The sequence below is a fragment of the Calypte anna genome, chromosome 8 (assembly GCF_003957555.1).
Source record: "Calypte anna isolate BGI_N300 chromosome 8, bCalAnn1_v1.p, whole genome shotgun sequence".
In the NCBI taxonomy this organism is placed as follows: Eukaryota; Metazoa; Chordata; class Aves; order Apodiformes; family Trochilidae; genus Calypte; species Calypte anna.
This window is the reverse complement of record NC_044254.1, coordinates 29,049,464-29,062,995: the sequence shown is the minus strand read 5'-3', so window position 1 is coordinate 29,062,995 and position 13,532 is coordinate 29,049,464.

The following is a 13,532-nucleotide window of genomic DNA, read 5'->3' as shown; positions in this document are numbered from 1 at the left end:
GGAAAGACCACGTGAAAATCCCATTTCACTCCTGGCTTTTAAATGCTGTGATGGAATGAGGAGAACAACAACTGCTGGTGCTTTTTGAAGACCAGAGACCCACAAACATCTTTTCTTACCCTCTCAGCTCTTTAGAATAGAGATTCTGACTTACATATGTGAAGATGCTGCCTCACTTGATAAATGCTTCATTTTCTAGCTGAGTTTTCAGGAGCAAGTGCTTCTTTAAAATGAGTGGAAGCTATTAATGTAGATCTTCTGAATTCTCTGAAAAAAAATCAACCAAAATCAACTTGTACCTTGCTAAGCAATTTTTTTTCCAGCAAGTTAGTTTTTTTGTAAAAGTCCATTGCAGAGAGTTTAAGAAATACAAATATTGGCCAACAGGCAAGTGAAAAATTTTTACTTTATATGATCCTGTATCAAAAACTTTGCCTTTTGTTCATCAATTCCTGAGAAAATAAACCTGGTGATCCTGACAGAGCACTCTTAAGCAATTAAAACTCTTTTCAGGATTTGTGTTTCCAGGAGCGAGACCAAAGGAGATCCCAGCACTTGACTCATTGCTTTACTTCAGAGTTAAACCCAGCACTGGTCCTTGTCAGGAGGTTTCTGGGCATTTCTTTCCCTGTCCAAGCTCCAGGTTTGTCCCTGGGGTAGCTCCAGCTTTGTCCCCTCATTTTTTTGTTCATTGTTTTGCATTTTGGAGGCAGTGGGTTAGGTCTAGGAGTATTGTGCCAGCTTTGCAAACAGCTCTGTCTCCTTCTCAGGCTGAATTTTTGGGTTTTCTGTGCCTGAAAAGGAAAGCAAAGGACTGGCTGAAGAAAAAAGCAGCATCAGGGGGCAGAGGACAGATTGTAGCCCTTGAGAATGAGGGAGGGAATAGCAGGAGGTGCAGTGCAACCTTGTGCAGATAATCCAGTTCAGTTTGTGATCTGGGAGCATTTTGAAAATTGGCAGGAGGCTGTGGAAAAGATAAAAGGAAACCCCTTGAAACAGACCACAATTCTCTCCCTTTCATATGTGTATTACACTGGAATTTTATATATACATGGCAGAAGGACTCTGTTCTTTGTATCCTTGAATTCCATAGCTCAGGATCTCGTAGTGTTACCCTTCTGGAAAAATGAGGGTGATGGGATGGGACAGGAGCACCAGCAACTACTAACATGCAGATATTGGCATGCTTATTCTACATTAGTTTTGTTGTTGTTACTTTGTCTGACTGTGTACTGGCACCCCAGCATTTCATTAAGCTTAATTTCCATTGTGCTGGACACTTTCAAAGCATTAATTTAACAACCAGGGTGGTAGAGAGCAGGAACAGGAGAAGTGTGTCAGAGCGTGGCTTCCAAATAGTCCCAGGGGCTGATTATTTCCATTTCAGATGCTGAACTTTGTAGTTATCCTTTGGGAGGAAAGAATTGTAATTGTTTTACATCTGACTTTCTCATTAGTCCCAGAAGTGACTCTTGGAAAGAAGGCAATGGATTTAGAGCTTAGTTTGGGCATGACCAGGTTGTATTTTTGCAAAATATCCCAGGTAATTTCAGGTGAAACTCTTCCTTCACTTCAAAAGGGCCCCAATTCCTCTTGTGGAGCTTGTTTGCATTTTCTAAAAGGAATCAATTAACCCAGTCCTCAAAAACCTGACTCAGAGAAGAGATTATTAGGGCAATGGTTTGGAAAACAACTGATATCACACCCAAGAACTGACTTCTCACCACTTGCAGGTAGCCCCAGACCAAGTTGTAGTCAGCAGTCCTGCCAGCCATCAGCATGACCCAGGGTGATTTCACCACCTTCCTGAACAACCTCATCATTGTTGCCAGGCATATAAAGCAGTAAAACACTTTGGTCATTAGAGGAAGAAGGCTGTGACAATTTTTGCAGGAGAAAAATAGCTTCCAGAATGTGTGGTTTGACAGGTTAGTGAGGAGGGCTGTACATTGGCTTTTACAATTTATTTACTCGTAAGCCTACACAGGGATTTTGTTAGGGATTTGGCATCTCAAACAGGTTTTTATTCCAGCAACGTTTCAATTCACCTTTCAGACTCGCAATTAAGGCAAACTGAACCAGAGATCCATTGGTGGAATTCGCATGGAAGTTAGCAGGGGGTTGGCAAGGCCCTGATAGCAGGTTTTAGGTATCAGCTTTATAGACTTGCATCGTTCTATCTAACATCTTGTATTTTCCACTCATTTTGCATGTAAAACTTTTATTGATAACAGCATGAGTTTAGCACGCCACTAAACTGGAGACTGTGCCCCAAGGACACAAAGTGATGTAAGGTACCCCATTTAGTTCTAGCAGTTTGGCTGCACTAAATCTTGATGGTGAATGTTTGGTTTAGTTCCCCCATAAACCTCGTCTGCTGGATTTATATATTTTGGCTCCTTTTATTTTGACTCTGGTGGCTGAATTTGCAATGGGCTTAAGTGAATGCAATCCCACTCCCACCAGCAGCAGCTCTGCAGCACAGTGGGTATTTCTCCTTGGATAAATACAGGGCCTCATCTGGCAAGATGCTGAGTGGACTGACTTGGGTTTCTGTGAGATCCAAGAGTGCTCAGCACCTCCAGGGAGAAATTCCAGAGGCTGAACCTCCTCCCCACAGCCTGTCTCTGGTCATTTTCTATAGCCCTTTGTCCCCAAATCAGAGCACACAATGCATTTGCTTATCGCCTTTTGAATCGCACACACAAAAGCTAAAATATTTATTTTCCTGGCTCTTATAAAAGCACACCTCTATCTGCAGCAAGAATTATGGAAATTACCAGGATGAGGGAGGGTTTTTTTTCTCCTCTGTAGCTCTGTGAAATTTAGCTTTCACTCACATGGGTGTGGGGTTTTTAAATAAAGCAGTATTTCAATAATGGCTTCAGTGGGATTTTTTAATTCTTTGGCTTTTTTTTTTTTTTCTTTAAAAAAAATCCCTTTCAATTCCAGTGAAAACGTCTCTGATCTGATAAAGGAGATGAAGTCACCGCGTAGGCTTACTATTTTATTTCCATAAGGTTTGAAAGTTTTGTTCCCTGCAGTGTTTTGGAGCCCAGGAGTATTCATCTGTTTTGTAAAAGGAAAGTTCTACGGAGCAATATTTGGTCACTGTTGTCTGAATTTCATTATTCCCTTCTCCAGACTAGCAGAGGGGAAAAGTGCAAGTTAGCTGGGTCACAGTCTGAAATGTGAGAGCAGTCAACTTTTTCTGAAGTTTATGGGAATGAAAGGAAATTTAATACTGTTCAAAAGAGAGATTTAAAGTTGCATCATGTGAAAACAATCGGAGAAGTTTAATCCCGAGGTCTCGGGTTATTTGGTAACTTACATGACCATTTGTCAGCCTGCAAAAGATGAAGTTGGCTTCCCCTCTGTTAACAGTTGGCCTCTGTTTTGGAGTGGCAGCACAATGCCAAAGGAACAAACACGAGTTATAGTGGGTTTATAGACCACTACTAGTTCTATTCTTCTTTATCCTTTCAGCTCATGACATGTCTGCTTGTCTCCTCTGGGTTGCCAGTGCAGATCTCCCACCGATCTCAGCAACACGTGCTGACAAGCCTTTCATGCAGAAGAGACTACAGAGCTTGACAGCTTCTTAGCCTTTTAAAATGCTGAATACATATCCATAATTTAACCTTTACCTCTCAGGCTGCTGCAGGACTCATACATTTCATTGTCTGTGGGATAAAAGCGACGGGACCCTGGGATGTAACTGAATACTCACCATTTTGCAATGTTTCGAGTGTGTCATTTATGCTAAAAGATGTTGATTAAAACATTCTTTACATTTGGATTCGTTTCTATGGAGTCAATTAAACTGAAAAATCTACAGAGCTTTAAACGCATAAAAATCAGAGGTGTTTTCCAGAGTGTTCCATCCCAAATTCCATCAGATAATGCTTACCAAAGGCTCTTACTGTTAAGAAAATTCTCTCCAAATGTAGCCTACGCCTCCCTTGTCATCTTCTCCTGCCACCAATACATCCTCTGGGGGTTTGGCATCTCCCTCAGTGCCTTCTGTGTTTGGCCATCACTTCAGAGCTTTAAAATAATGCTACCCATCAGTAAGGGGGTAAAAAGGAACAGTCTCCAAATAAAGACAACTTGGTTTCAAGAGACATTTCCTATACTTTTACATATTGTTTTCAGGGAGCTAGGTCACACAACAGGACTCACTTTTCAGAGGACCTGCAGACTCATCTGGCAGTACTGTCATTCCTCAGACACCACTCCTGGAGCTCCACAGAGGGGATTTGAGTCAATGCTGAAAGCCCAGACCAGAGGAGGGTTTGCAGGTGTTGGAGTTAAACACTGAGCTTGATGCTTTGTGTTCCCACACAGCACCATAAAAGAGAAAAGAAACTGGGAAGTGGAGGGGGAAGTCATGATGGCAAGTTGGAAAACTGTGAAGAGGAAGAAAAGCTGGAAGCAAAGAAGTGGGGGGGGGAAAAAAAATAAATAAAAGAAGAAACTCCAAAAGTGAAGCTGGAAGAAAGATGCAGTGTGCAAACACTGAGCTCCAAAACCATTTGCAGGAATGAGTGCCCAGTGAGGGGAATCTGCAGCACTTCCCTGGGTCTAAAAATCAATCCCTGTGAAACAGCCACTGGCTCTGCTGCTGAGCATCAGCCCACTTGGTAATGGCAGAAGAAATTAGCAGCATTATAAATAATGCTAAATTATATAAATAATTATAAATCCAGGAGCTGCACCTCCTGCCTGCTGCACAAGAAGCTGAACACACAGGCACGGGGGCATTCAGCTACTCCGTGGGTTTTCAAGGCCTGGATATAAAATTGAAAAATGCAGCTCAGCTGCTTTTTATAAGACATTTACAATAATCAGTTCAAAGTAGAACATACAATAGCTGCTTAAAAACTGACTTTGATTCCCTCTCTGATAGAGAGCTTACCAGTACACCCTGGGTATTTGAAACCACTAATGTCTACTTTAGTTTTTGCTGCTGTTTAATTTACATGGATCTATTCCATCTCTTTTTTTTCTCTTTCTTATTTTCTTTTTTTCTTTTTTTGTGAAAGCAGAAAAATAAAATGTCTCACATCTCACATCACTGGTGCTGCCAGAAATGATGCCAAGAGTAAATGCTTGAAATGCTGCCAGAAGTTCTACTGTCCCACCTGCTACTGAGAGCAAGATACTAATTAACAGCCCTGGACATTTTTTTGTTTGGCAAGGCAGTAAAAAAATAAATTGCTTCAATTTATATTAAACATTTGCTCAATCAAAATAAAACACATAAAGCCAAGGATGGTTTATACAGATAATACAGAAGCAGGAAGAATGGGTGTTGGGTTTTTTTTTGTTGTTGTTTCAAAAATTTCCCTGGTTTTCTCTAATCCAACCAATTTGATGTAAGAAATAATTCTCTGCAGCATCACATTCCCTCTGCCAGCAGCCCTGGCCATATTCTGCTGTGGTTTTTTCTGTGTCACGATGCTAATGAGCAACATCAGAATCCCAGAATCTTTTTCCAACCAAGACACAAACAGCACAAGAAATGATACCCAGCAGTTTGTGCCCTTCAGGTCACCTCAAAAATCCCCTCCCCAGCATCCATCCTGACTCCAATCTACTCAAGAATTGCTGCATCCCTTTTCACATGTGTGAGCTCCAAATTCCAGAGTTTGGAGGTCTGGGATCATGGAAAAACAACTTGACATTATGTCTGTGGCCAGACAGAGGATGAGCCAGAGCTCTGCCACGAGCCAGACCCTGTGAGCAGCACATACCCCAAAGGCCACCAGGAGAAGCCCATAGAGAAGAAACTCACTCCTTTCTTTTGACCAAAGTGGTTTCACTGGCAGGAAGGATGCTGCTGCTGAGTCCCTCATGGAGCATTTTGGGTGTAGAGCTCTGCATGGATTCCCTGATATCTGGGAAGTGCTGAGCTCCCAGACCTCATTTTCCCTCTGGTCTCACCAGGCTTTCTCTCTCTCAGCCAGCCTGCAGCATTGAACCAACAGCATTTAAAAACATTTCAAAAAACATTTTAAAACATTTAAAACATCTTGATGAGCTCTACAATATCCAACTTAATGTATGGCAACAGCTATTCCTGAAGAGACCCACAGAGGTGGGGTGAGCTCTTTAGGAAGCCAGGCTGGGAGATTCTCCCCAGCAGTGTGCAGGCAGCTCACCAGGCTTTGCCCATCAAGAAGTTCAAGTTGGGCAAAGAGTTTCCTTTGATTGCAAGAATCTCTGGGAAGAGGGTTGGAGTTTGAACATTGAAATCCAGGAGGTTTTGAGGATGTTTAACAGAATGGTTTTAATTTTTAATAAGCCTGACTAGTTGGATAAACCACCCAGGCTGCATGCTGCCCTCCTGCCCTGGGAAATCTGTCCTGAAGGGGTTTAACTTAACAAGTTCTCTATTTCCCATATCACCTAGGACTTAAACTTCCACAAAAGCAACAATTTTATCAGGAGGACACTACTCAAAGCCAAAAAACAGCAAGCATGGGGGACACTGGCCTCCCAAAACTGGCAGGAGCTCCTGTGCTCCCTAGCTGGGTTGCATCCATTTTAGCAACTAATAAGCACCCAGGAAGCTATTTAAAATAACATTTCTTTTAAAAACCCTTTTTTTTTTTTCCTTCTTTGTCATCATAGTGGATGGACTCAATTAAAATTTCTTATGAAGGGAGAAACACCTCTAACATGTTGCTGAGCCAAATAAAGCCCTGGGATTGTTTGTTTTATTTTCTTTTCTTTTTCAGATCCCATTCTTTCATTCCGTGCCACGGGTTGTAAGAGCTGAGCATCTGATTACTGCCATCATAAAATTTCTTCTTTGAGGCTGACTCTAATTACAGAGTTATTTTAATGCTTTTATCTTTGGGCTACACGGGACAGAGCAGAGTCTCTGGCTCCTGTTTCATGCAGTTCTGCATGATGAGAAGGGAAAAAGAGAAAACTTTTTCTCTCCTTCTTTTCCTGGACAAGGCTGCAACCCAAACCAGGCTGCAGCAGAACCACCAGCAAAAGGAGGGAGCAACATCAGTGACCTGAGCAGCAAAATGCTTATAGAAGCCTTTTGGTGGGAAAAGACCTTGAAGGTTGAGTCCAAGCACTAACCCAGCACTGCCAAGGCCACCACTAAACCATGTCCCAGCTCTTCAGTTCCTCCAGGGAACATCCCATCTATCCTTAGAGACATGGCTGCCTTGAAACAAATCTCCAGCTCAGAAAAACCTCTCTCTTGGTAAAGCTCTTTGCAGGTTGGTGACCCCAGAGGAGAGGACAAAGCTCCACATGCTGCTCCCTCTTTTCAGTGCATCCCCACGCAAGGAATGCTCTAGCCAGGGCAGGGCTTTGTCTTCTGCTCAGCAAACCACCTCCCAGCACCCTTCAGAGATGAAGCTGTTTCTCATTTCCATAGCAGCTGTCTCCAGCACTTTAAGCTGCATTTATCAACCCTATTCTGCATCTCCAGACCCTGCCCCACCTTGTTCCTGGCTCCTACCAGCAGCCCCAGCCTCAGTGCTGACAGGAGCTGCTGCTGGAGCCATCCTTCAATGCTCAGCGTGGCTGAAGGTCTCCCAGCCTCACCATGGGAGGTCAGCAGCATTGTGAAGGGACACACATGCCTGGGAAGTTTGTGCCAGAAACAACACAAGCACTCGGCTTGTGAACTTCCTAAACTCCTCCACTTCCCTCCAGCTCCCCCCTGTCTCCCAGGAGCAGTGGATAAACACAGAGTCAAATGATTCAAAGCTTCACACACTCACTTGCTGGGACACAGGACTTTGTTTGCCTGTTTATTCCCCCTACAAATTACTTTTTTTTCCTTTTCTTTTCTTCTTTTTTAATACCTTCCTTTACTGCTGAGGATACAAGGAGGTTCACCAGGACCTGAAAGACAAGAGGAATGACCCTAAAATAAAGCCAAACACCTCTAAGGTGTATCCCATCCCAGGTACTTCTAGGGATGGAACAAAATGTCCAAATTATGTCAAATTAAATGTGCTATGGACAGGATTTCTTTGGCAGCTTTTGCTGTAGTTTTGCTGGTGAGGAGCAAAGTGTTGCAGCTGTGTCCAGGAGGTGTGGGACAGCAGGAGATGTTACCAGTGCTCATTCCCTGCAAGCAGAAGGCTGTTGTGTGGAGGTTCCTTTACCAAGATGATGCAAACTGCAGCCTGTGCCATTGGAAATGGGAAGAGGGATATTTAATAACAACTTCAGATGCTGTACAAATCCATCTGAGTGGCTGTGGCTTTGGCTTCTCTCACATGCTGTCACACAAGCCAAGGGATTTCAGATTTGGACTGTTGCTCCTTGCTAAAGATTCCTCTTTCTAATTAAAATGTAATTTGTTGCCTGTAATCAAGCTCTACATGAGTACATCTGAGTGCTCAGCCACTGAGGAAAAGCAGTTTACAGAATTACAGGAGGGTTCTGTGAGCAGCAGGTTCTGTGCTGGCACAGAAAGCCATTTTCCCCTAGTGGGGAATGGGGCTGTTATCTCCATTACTGCTGGTTTGGAATCCCAGCCTCGGAAAACAAAGGCAGTAAAACCAAATCCATCACTGTTCTGAAGCTTTTATACCTTCCAGTCTCCATACATACCACCCCACCACCAGCCCAGTGCCAGCCTCTGATCCCATCATGTTCTTCCCATGCTCCCCCAGCCCTGGTTCTGTTTCTCACTGGACCCAGCTCAAGGTTTTTGGGAGCTTCCAGGAGTCTCCCAAAGATGGAGAACAAGGGAATACTAAAGGAAGGGATGAGAAGGTGCTCTGATTGCAGAGCTAGTGCAGACACCAGGATGTGCTGGTGGTCCCCTAAGTCTGGAAAGGAGGTGAAAATATTGAGGGGGGAATAAAAAAAAAAAGGAAAATCCTTTCTTTGATTTGATAATTGGCTCATTTCATTTGCTGCCACTTTCTTCTCCTGAGTCAGGGCAGAGCTGGCAGTGATGTGATGGGAACTGCTGAGGAACACAGGCACTTCACAGCAAACCTGAGGGAACAGATTTATTATTTTTTCATTGCCCCAAAGTCTGCTGAAGATCTGGGGATCAGACATTGGGTTGATCCCATGGAAACACCCCCCACAAAAGCCAGCACTGGGCAGAGTTTTTCTGAATTGTTTTAGCCAGTCTCAAAGTAATCTCTGCTTTGCCAGGCTGGGTTTTAGCTTCATGGCAATACTTAGGTTGGGGAGATCAAGTTTAGGGAGCAGCTTGGAAGTCTCTGGACTCAGTAAAGGACTTGAAATAAGCAGTGATTTTGAATTGTGAATTAACACCCGGGTTAGAGATGAAATCACACAGAAGTGAGGGGTAGCAAGGTCCATTGGAGGCTGCCCCAAGACTCTTTCCCAATGCTGCCATCTAGAGAGGAACATCCCTTCTTCCATGGGTGGGATCATTAGCAGATCACAGGAAAAAAAAAAAACAGGAACTCAGAGCTTTTCTGCCTCTAGCACAAAGGTTCTCTGGGGTCTGTGCTTACTGCCACCAGCTACTAAAGCCCTCACTCCCTGTGCTGCTGCTGCTTTTAGGCAATGGGACCTCTGCAAGACCCACCAGAGTGGGACATGAAATCACTGAGAGGCAGTTGGGTGGCTGGGCTGATTTTTCCTCCATGTAGGGCTGTGCTTGGTCGTGTCGGTGAGCTCTGGTGATGGATTTTCATTTTTGTGCCATGGAAACTGCACAGAGAAATCAGATATTGCATTACGTAAGCTGGGGGTAAAAGATGAAAACACGTAGGAGCAGTGAGACATCTGGATCTAATTGGGCTCCTCTGGGGACAAGGAGTCTACAGCTTCAGTCTGAAGAGAAGCAAAGAGCAGGAGTAATTTTTCATGCAAATACCCAGCAGCACCCAGGGGCTGAGCCTCTGCAAACCTCCCCTCCACCACCACAGCTTTGGTAAAAGTAGCCTGGGAAGTGCTGCCTGCCCTGCCTGCCTGTCCCTGCTCTTGCCTTGGTTAGCCCACTTCCATACAGTCCAGAGGAAAAAGTGAATTTCCTGAGAAAATTATAATTAAATCCTAGAATGTCAGGTTGGAAGGGGCCTCAAGGATCATCTGGTCCAACCCTTCTCATATTATTATTGATGTGAGATGTCTCAGCACCCTGTCGAGCTGAGACTTCAAACTTTCCAAAGTGGAGGAATCCACCACTTCCCCTGGAGACCATTCCAGTGCCTGACTGTCCTCATGGGGAAAAATTTTTCTCTTGTGTCCAATTGGAATCTCCCCAGGATCAACTTGTGTCCATTGCCCCTTGTCTTGTCCATGGGACTCCTTGTAAACAGGGACTCTGCAGCTGCTTTGTAGCCCCCTTTAAGCACAGGAACATGGCCATAAGGTCTCCCCTAAGCCTTCTCTTCTCAAGGCTGAACAATCCCAGTTTTCTCAGCCTCTTCTCATACGGCAGCTGCTCCAGACCTCTGAAATGATGACTAACTGAACCCTGCACAGGCAGAAATTATCACAGGGGAAGTGGATGGAGAAGGGGGAAGAGTTTGGGCTTGGCTTGGAGGTGCAATGGAAAGGAAAAGTTGGAAATAAAGCCCTGCAAGTGCAGGATGGTTTCCACCTCATTCAGAAGATCCAGGAGCCCCAGAAGAGGTACACGTGCTGCCATCAAGCACCATCACAGGCAAGGGAGCAGTTTGTGACACACAGAGTTTGACTGAAAAGCGCCCTTGGTTCCAGTAGAAGCAACTCAGGACTGACCTGCTTTTAAAAAGAGGCCAACCAGAAATTATGGGGTCACTTGTTCAAGCAATGCTTAAAAGGCAAATTAGAGCAGCCAAATTGTTTTTTCCCCCTCACTAATCCCAGCTTTCTGGTTTAGTGCTTTCAGCTGGGGGTGAGGAACCCGCCAAGTCCCAACCCTGCCAAGCGAAGCACACGACCAGGGCACCAACTTTCCTCAGGTCAGCAGCCTAAACCCAAAGTAGATCAGTTTCCTGAGCAGCTCTTTGGGTGCTACCACCACTGGCAAAATGTATTCTCTTTGCAGTTCTGGGTTGTTTTTATCAGGAAATCTGAGAGAAGCTCTTGGGTACAACTGTAAATTCTTCTTTTGTCTCCCAGCACGTTTTATAATCACCAATTTACATCTCTGGTGAGTTTGTTATGAGCTGACTGAGAGATCAAATGTTTCCATGCCATATGTGTCCTTACAGAAGAAGCTGTCAAGTAGATTTAGCTTTGGTCTTTTAAGTGCTGAGAAGAAAGGAGACTCCCCAGATTAATTTGGAAGCTTTCTTGCTGACTGCATCTGCCCTTTCCTGGCCGGGCAGCTCCTGCTTCCAGACCCATTCGTTTGACACAAGTCACAGGAGCATCCGTGCTAACCATGCCTGACAAGGGGGATGGAAACAAAGTCCTTCATTAAAGCCCCAAATACTCCACACTTTTTTTTTTTTCCATTAAAACCATTACAAACTCCTCTGCAGATTAAAAAGAGAAGTGGGAGCTGGCTGGGTGCTGCAGAGCAGCAGCAAAAAAATCACAGAAGAGAATCAAAGAGAAGGTGTTTCCATCACAGCCCAGTGCTCTGTGCCCCCAGGGGACAAGGGCTTCAATTAGAGGATTGAAATCCATATTTGCCAGTAAAAATGTTGGCCAAAAATAAAATCAGAAAGGAGGTTTCACAGGAGTGATTTGCTTGATGAGGTCCCTGCTCACCCACCTGAGCTGGTGGTCCAGGGAAAGGAGCAGGGATCTGCCCATGGTGGTGAAAAGCAGCTGGGTTTGGTCCCTGTGTCCCTGATGCTTCTCTGGCAGGAGCTGGGCTGAAGAAAGCCAGGAGACAGCACAAGAGGAGGATGTTGTTGCCACCTAGAGAAAAGCTGGAGACAAAGACTGGGAAGTGAGAGGCTCCAGGTTGCACTGCTGACCTCCAGCTCCAGCCACATGTCTTTTTTTGACAGAGATGGAAGTTGACATGCCTGGATGGTACAATTTCACTTTGATGTACCCTTTGCTTCCATGAAGACATAAGTGAGGGATACAGCCTGGATTGTATTTAACTTCCATTTGCCAGATTTGATTTAAGGCTTTTTTTTTTTTTTTTCCCTGATAATTTTGGATTTCTTCCCTTGTATTTTATCAAGTGCCATGGCACAACTTGCTCTGGGTGAATCTTTTGCCAGCACCTGCCTGCTGCCCTCTGCACCTGCCCTGCCTCCCAGGAGGTTTTCCCTCCACTCTGCAGATTGTGAGCAGGAGGAATCAGCAGCCCCACAGCAGCAAGAGATGCAGGAGCAAGAGCCAGGGGAGCTCTGCACCAGCACACCCCCATTTCAGTGGCAGCTGGTGGGCTCTCAGCATTTTCCACACACAGACCAACCTTCAGCTTCTGTTTTTTCTGAAGATTCCAACCACCAAAGCTCCTCTCTCCCACTGGAGAAACTCTGGTCCAACTTCACATGTGTGGGTTCACAGAATGGGAGGTGTTGGAAGGGACCATCTGAAGATCATCTGGTCCAAACCCCCTGAGATAGAGCAGGATCACCTGGAGCAGATCACCCTGTTTGGGTTTGGTTTTTCTTTTTTAATTGGAAAAAACCCAAATGCCACCAGTGCTGCTATTCTTCACTGTGAGCAGGAATCCTTGAATGGGGATCCTCAGGCAACACAGCCTTTATTCAGATTATCTTCTGGAATTCTTCAGCATTGTTGACCTCAAACCATCCACCACAACCCAGGGCATGGCTGGTCCAAAACCAGAGCACAGGGGGGCAGGGCTGCAGTGGAATCACCACAGCTGTGGCTTTCCCCCAGGACCATTTGTCTGTGCATCCCTGCAGGCACAGTTGGGGACAGGAGGAGCTCTGTGCCACCAAGGATGAGCAGCAGCAGGCTCTGAGGTTTTTTGGGTTTTCATACACTCCACACCAAAGCAGCTCAGCCAGCAGAACTGTCAGTGCAGCATCCTGGTGGATGTTTCACATGGGATGTTTCACATTCCTGGTCCTTCAGGACTGCCCAGGGACTGGGAGGGAATTTCAGCTGCATGAGCCCAGTCAGGGCAAGGTGAGAGCTGGTGCAGCTGTCACAGGGATCTAGGTGACAAAGGGAAGCAAACCCAAAGGGGAAAGTTACCTAAACTCATGGCCACCAACCCAACTGCTTTTATGTACCTGCTTAAGCCACGACAGCCTGGAGAAGGAGGGAACAAACCAGAGGTTGTGGATTTACCTGCAGTTGTTTTCCAGAGTCACCCTGCTGCTGGAAGGTGTCACCTCCATGGATGAGGGGCACTAAATCAGTGACATGAGCTGAGTCCAATCCTCTTCAGAGCCAAATCAGGCAGTTGAGCCAGGAGCAGGAACACAGCTCAGCTCCAAAGGGATGGCTTCCAAGAAAAGGGCAGGAAGGTGCAGCTGCAGGGCTTTAACGTCAAACAGCTTCAACTGTTTCTGAACTGACACCCTCTGTGCCCTTGGAAAAGATTTTGCACATTAATGCCTGCAAATCTGATTATTCCAAGGATCTTACTATGCAAATTCAACCAAGTGAGCTCATCATAACAATCTTTT